Raw genomic sequence first — 6110 nt, 5'->3', positions numbered from 1 at the left:
CCTACCTTGATTATATTTTATGGCCCTATCTCCAAATACAATGACAGTCACAGATTTAAAGAGGGTGGGATGCAGTTCAGCCCATAACACAAGTGACATCTGTCCTGTGCTTCACAAAGCTGCCGGCTTGAGGCTGTTTTGGCAGGAGCTCACACTACGTTCCTGCAAGTGCTGTCTCAGCGCTGCAAAGCTGAGTTTGAAGATATTGTGCATCGATTAACGTGGAACTGGAAATGATTCCTGATTCCAAGGCTTGAGGAGGCGCGCTGTGCCAAACAGGCATTCAGTTCTCAGGACAGAAATACTGAGTTTGTTTGGGCTTATCTACTTAATGAACAGAACCGTTAGGTATTTCTATAGGCCTAGGGGGTCATGAAACAATTACTGAAACACTGGATGCACCATGAATTGTGAAAAATTGGGAGCCTTTACTGCAAACAAGTCAGAAACACCAGGGGCAGATTTTAATCATATTTCTCCAGGTCCCACCTGAGACCCTATTGAAAAGAAAATATTTGGGAATCAAGCCCTGAGTCAGTTTTGGGATCCATTGATCTAGCCTAACCCCTTCATTAAGTCCTGGAAAAAGAAATCTTTTGCTAGAGGTCCTAGAGCAAGTTAGTGGCTGAGCTGGGACTAGAATCCAGATTCTAAGGGAATCCATCAGATTCTCTTCCTCTTCACCAGCATTTCCCATACCCATACCTGCAGATGTTGTCATGGCCATCTGCTACTTAAAAACACACATGGCTCTGACCTCAAAGACAGATAGCAATTACATGGACAAACTCCGTATTGAGTACATCAATTGCATTTAAAAAATTTATATTGTATAAGATCTGTATGAGGAAAACTGCGAAACTCATGAAAGATTTTAAAGAATTAAATGGAGAGCTATTTCATATTTATGGATGGAAAGACTCAATATTCTTAAGATGTCCATTCTTTTCAACTTGATCTATAGATTCAATTCAATCCCAATCAAGATCCCGCAAGTTCTTCTGTGGATGGTAACAGATTCTCAAGTTTGTATGTAGAGGCAAAAAGAATAACCAACTCAATACTGAAAAAGAACAAAGGGACACCCAGGTGGCTCAGTCAGTTAAGCATCCGGCTTCGGCTCAGGTCATGATCTCATGGTTCCTGGGTTCAAGCCCCTCGTCAGGCTCTGTGCTGACAGCTCAGATTCTGTGTCTCCCTCTCTCTCTGCTCCTCCCCCTCATACTCTGTCTCTTTCTGTCAAAAATAAACAAACATAAAAAAAAAAGAGCAAAGTCAGAGTGATGCAGGCAGACTAGGTCCGAGGATCCAGAGGGGTTCCCACAGGACCAGCTGAGAAGGTCCCTCACTGCTCACAGGATAGAAATCGATGCCAGCCAGGGGCCTCTGGGTGGCTCAGTTGGTTAAGCATCCGATTTCGGCTCAGGTCGTGATCTCACCGTTCGTGGGTTCGAGCCCCGCGTTGGGGCTGTGTGCTGACAGCTCAGAGCCTGGAGCCTGTTTCAGATTCTATGTCTTCCTCTCTCTCTGACCCTCCCCTGCTCATGCTGTCTCTATTTCTCTCTCCAAAAATAAATAAATAAATAAATAAATAAATAAATAAATCGATGTCAGCCAGCAGGAGGCGGGAGAAGTTTAGTGAAGGTAGAGAGAGAGTGCACGTACAGTGTCAGGGAGACTGAGAAGGGAAAGGAGAGAGAGTCTCATCTTTACTCAGGATCTGGGGTTTTGACTGAGGATTATAGTCTGGTGTACGTGTCCTCTCAGGCATCGAGGAACCTGTTAGAACAAAGACAAAGGCTCAAGTGTTACTCCTTGGCGCCAGAGGTTTTTGGCGTTGAGATGTCTAGTGCCATATGATGGCTCTGTTGTTCGTTCTCAACTGGTCCTCCTTTAGATGTTGTCTGTTCTAAAGAAATCATCAACTCCTCGTCCCTTACAAGGAAGTTGTACACTATTTGCATTATGAAGCTTGTGTAAAGTGGAGGTGCAGGTCCTGGCAAGATTGGAAGTGAGTAAAGAAGTAAAAAGCAGATTAAAAAATTAAAATTGTTTTAATGTTTTATTTATTTCTGAGAGAGAAAGAGACAGCATGAACAGGGGAGGGTCAGAGAGAGAGGGAGATACAGAATCTGAAACAGGCTCCAGGCTCTGAGAGCCGTCAGCACAGAGCCTGACGCAGGGCTCGAACCCATGAATTGTGAGATCATGACCTGAGCTGAAGTTGGACGCTTAACTGAGTGAGCCACCCACATGCCCCGCTAAAAGCAGAGTTTTATGGAGTCTTTTGGTTTCCCTATCTCAAGAGAACTGATACTACCCAATTTCAAGACTTCTTATAAAGCTACAGTAATCAAGCCAATATGGTATTGGTGAGGAATAGACAAATGGGTCAGTGGAACAGAATGGAGAGCCCAGAAATAGACCACGTAAAAATAGTCGACTCCTTGACCAAGGAGAAAAAACAATACAATGGAGCAAAGGTAGTCTTTTCAACAAATGGTGTGGAACAATTAGGCATCTATATGCAAAAAAAAAAAAAAAATCAATCCAGACATAGGCCATATATCCTTGACAAATTAGTTTTTAAATTTTTCTTGAGTTTATTTATTTTGAGAGAGAGCGAGAGCGAGCGAGCCCAAGCAGGGGAGGGGCAGAGAGAAGGAGAGCTAGAATCTCAAGCAGGCTCTGCACATTAGCACAGGGCCTGATGCGGGGCTTGAACCCACGAACCTTGAGATCATGACCTGAGCTGAGATCAAGAATCAGACACTTAACTGGCTGAGCCACCCAGGCATCCCAATTCTTGACAAAATTTAACTCAAAATGGATCATAGACCTAAATGTAAATCACAAAACTATAAAATAACTCCTAGGAGGTAACATAGGGTAAAATCTGGATGCTCATGGAGATGGTGATGACTTTTAACTTTTTGTTTCTTATTTTTTGAGAAAGAGTGAAAGAAAGTAAGCACACGAGCAAGGGAGGGTTAGAGAGAGAAGGAGAGAGAGAGAATCCCAAGCAGGCTCTGCACTAATAGCACAGATCGGTCTCACAACTGTGACATCATGACCTAGCCAAAATCAAGAGTCGGATACTTAACCAACTGAGCCACCCAGGTGCCCCAAGATTTTTTTTTTTTTTAAAGTAATCTCTATACCCATTGCAGGGCTTGAACTTATAACCCCAAGATCAAGAGTTCCATGTTCTACCCACTGAGCCAGCCAGGTGCCCTGTGGTGAGGACTTTTTATTTATTTATTAAAAAAAATTTTTTAAATGTTTTGTTTATTTCTGAGAGAGAGAGACAGCATGAGCAGTGGAAGGTCAGAGAGAGAGAGAGGGAGACACAGAATCTGAAGCAGGCTCCAGGCTCTGAGCCAGCTGTCAGCCCAGAGCCTGACACGGGGCTCGAACCCACAAACCATGGGATCATGACCTGAGGCAAAGTCGGACGCTTAACCGACTGAGCCACCCAGGCGTCCCGTGATGACTTTTTAGATACAACAAAGGTGTGATCCATGAAAGAAATAACTGATAAACTGGGCTTCATTAAAATTAAAGATTTTTGCTCTACAAAGGACATTGTCAAGAGAATCAAGAGCCAGACTGGGAGAAAATATTTGCAAAGGACATATCTGATCAAGGACCAGGATCCACCGTATACAAAAAACTCTTAAAATGCAACGATAAGAAGCCAACGTGATTTAAAAAGTGGGCCAAAGTGGGGCGCCTGGGTGGCTTAGTCGGTTGAGCGTCCAACTTTCGCTTAGGTCATGGTCTCGTGGTTCGTGGGTTCGAGCCCCGCATCGGGCTCTGTGCTGACTGCCAGCTCAGGGCCTGGAGCCTGTTTCAGTCTGTGGCTCCCTCTCTCTCTGACCCTCCTCTGCTCACGCTCTCTCTCTCTCTCTCCTAGAAATAAATAAAAAATATTAAAAAAAAAAAAAAAAGTGGGCCAAAGATATTAATAGACATGGAACAGATGGTGAGTAAGCATTGAAAAGATGCCCTACATCGTGTAACACCAATGAAATGCAAATTAAAACAACAATGAGATGCCAGTGTACACCTATTGAAATCGCCAACGTGTAGAATACTGACGACAAAGCTGGTGAGGATATGGAACAGCAGTAACTTTCATTTGCTGGTACTGGGAATGCAAAATGGTACAGCCACTTTGGAAGACATTTTGATGGTTTCTAACAAAACTAAGCATAACCTAAGCATACCATCTGGCAATTGTACTTCTTGGTGTCTACTCAAAGGAGTTGAAAACTTAACATCCGCACGAAAACTTACACATGGATGTTCATAAGTGGCTTTCTTCATAGTTGCCAAAAGGTGAATGGGGAAATAAACTGTGGTCCATCCAGACAATGGCCTATTGTTCAGTGCTAAAAAGAAATGTGCTATCAAGCCATGAAAAGACATGGAGGAAGCTTGAATGTATATAACTAAGTGAAAGAAGCCAGTCTGAAAAGACTACGTGCTGGAGACATGGAGACGTGTCTATGGAGACAGTAAAAGAGCAGTGGTTGCCAGGGGCCAGGGGGAGGGCGAGATGAAGAGACAAGGGCACAGAGGATTTTTAAGGGAGTGAAAATGTCACGTGTAAAGGTGGGTACATGTCATATGTTTGCCTAAATGCAGAGAATGTACAACACCAGGGGTAAATCCTAATTAAACTCTGGAGTTAGGATGGTAATGATTTGTTCTGGTAGGTTCATCAGTTGTACCAAATGTACTGCTCTGGTGGGGCACGTCGATAGTGGGGGACACCATGAATGTAGGTAAATCTCTGTACTTTCCACTCTATTATTATTTTCAACAATTTTTTTTTCACATTTATTTATTTTTGAGAGACAGAGTGAGCAGGGGAGGAGCGGGTGGGGGGGGGCGGGCAGACACAGAATCCAAAGCAGGTTCCAGCCTCTGAGCTGTCCGCACAGAGCCCAACATGGGGCTCGAACTCACGGACCTGAGCTAAAGTGGGACGCTTCACAGACTGAGCCAACCAGGCGCCCCTCTTTCCACCTAAAACTGCTCTAAAAATTGGAAGTCTAGTAAAAATTTATTTGTAGATCCTTTTGTGGTTCGTGGACGTGGTGACTGGTAGTCTATGCTGTTACTGTGTGAGATGTACTTCCCTCAAACCTTATATGGCACTGGCACATTACGTGTCTGATGTGGAAAAAAATGTATCCAGAAGCCCATAAACAAGTTTAAGTATCCCATTAGCAGCGCTACCCATTCAGTGAAGTAAAAAGAAATATTTTACTGAGTATTGACCATGTGCCTATTGAAAGACAATACAGAGAACACACAGGAGACATATAAAATGTTCCTGGGGCGTCTGGCTGGCTCAGTTGGTAGAGTATGCGACTCTTGATCTCAGGGTCATGAGTTCAAGCCCCACACTGAAAAAGATAATAGGGGCATCTGGGTGACTGAGTCAGTTAAGCATCTGACTCGATTTCTGTGCAGGCCATGATCTTGTGGTTGTGGGATCAAGCCCTGTGTGGGACTCTGCGCTAACAGTGGGAAGTCTGTTTGGGATTCTCTCTCTCTCTCTCTCTCTCTCTCTCTCTCTCTGCTCTTCACCCCCCCCCAAAATAAATAAACTTAGAAAAAAAGATAATAAAAAATAAAACATGTGCTGTCGAAGTGAGCACAATAAAAAATACAATAAATAAAATCTTGGAGCACCTGGGGATGGCGCAGTTAAGTGCCGACTCTTGATTTCGGCTCAGGTCATGATCTCATATTCATGGGATGGAGCCCTGTGTTGGGCTCTGTTATGAGCGTGGAGCCTTCCTGATCTCTCTCCCTCTCTTTCTATCCCTTCCCCCTTTCACTCTTTCTCTAAATAAATAAATAAACATTTAAAAAATAAAATAAAACCTTGTTCCTGCAAAGTTAAAAGTCCAGTTCTTTGTCCTGAATTGTGATAAATCAATAATGCAAATGGACTTTAAAACCACCCCCCTACCCCCACCACTCTGTTCCAACTCTGTGTCTGTAATTCAGAGGCTGAGAAAAAGTGTTCATTGTTAATGGTGTCTTCTCTGGCAGATACGTGACATCTTGTTTGCCTCAAGTGGCCCAAGGAA

General features: G+C 43.6%; 1 non-coding gene across 1 annotated transcript; it reads left to right on the top strand.

Moving 5' to 3' along the window:
* Positions 1-5081: 5081 nt before the first annotated feature.
* Positions 5082-5187, top strand: LOC120235412. The gene has a single exon (XR_005529405.1). It is a non-coding gene; the product is annotated as a small nucleolar RNA U13 (small nucleolar RNA).
* The last annotated feature ends 923 nt before the right edge of the window (positions 5188-6110 follow it).

The sequence above is a fragment of the Hyaena hyaena genome, unplaced genomic scaffold (genome assembly GCF_003009895.1).
Source record: "Hyaena hyaena isolate Hyena2069 unplaced genomic scaffold, ASM300989v1 scaffold_4, whole genome shotgun sequence".
NCBI classification, from domain to species: domain Eukaryota; kingdom Metazoa; phylum Chordata; class Mammalia; order Carnivora; family Hyaenidae; genus Hyaena; species Hyaena hyaena.
Note: the sequence above shows the minus strand (reverse complement) of the source record. Positions and strands in the feature narration are given on the sequence as shown.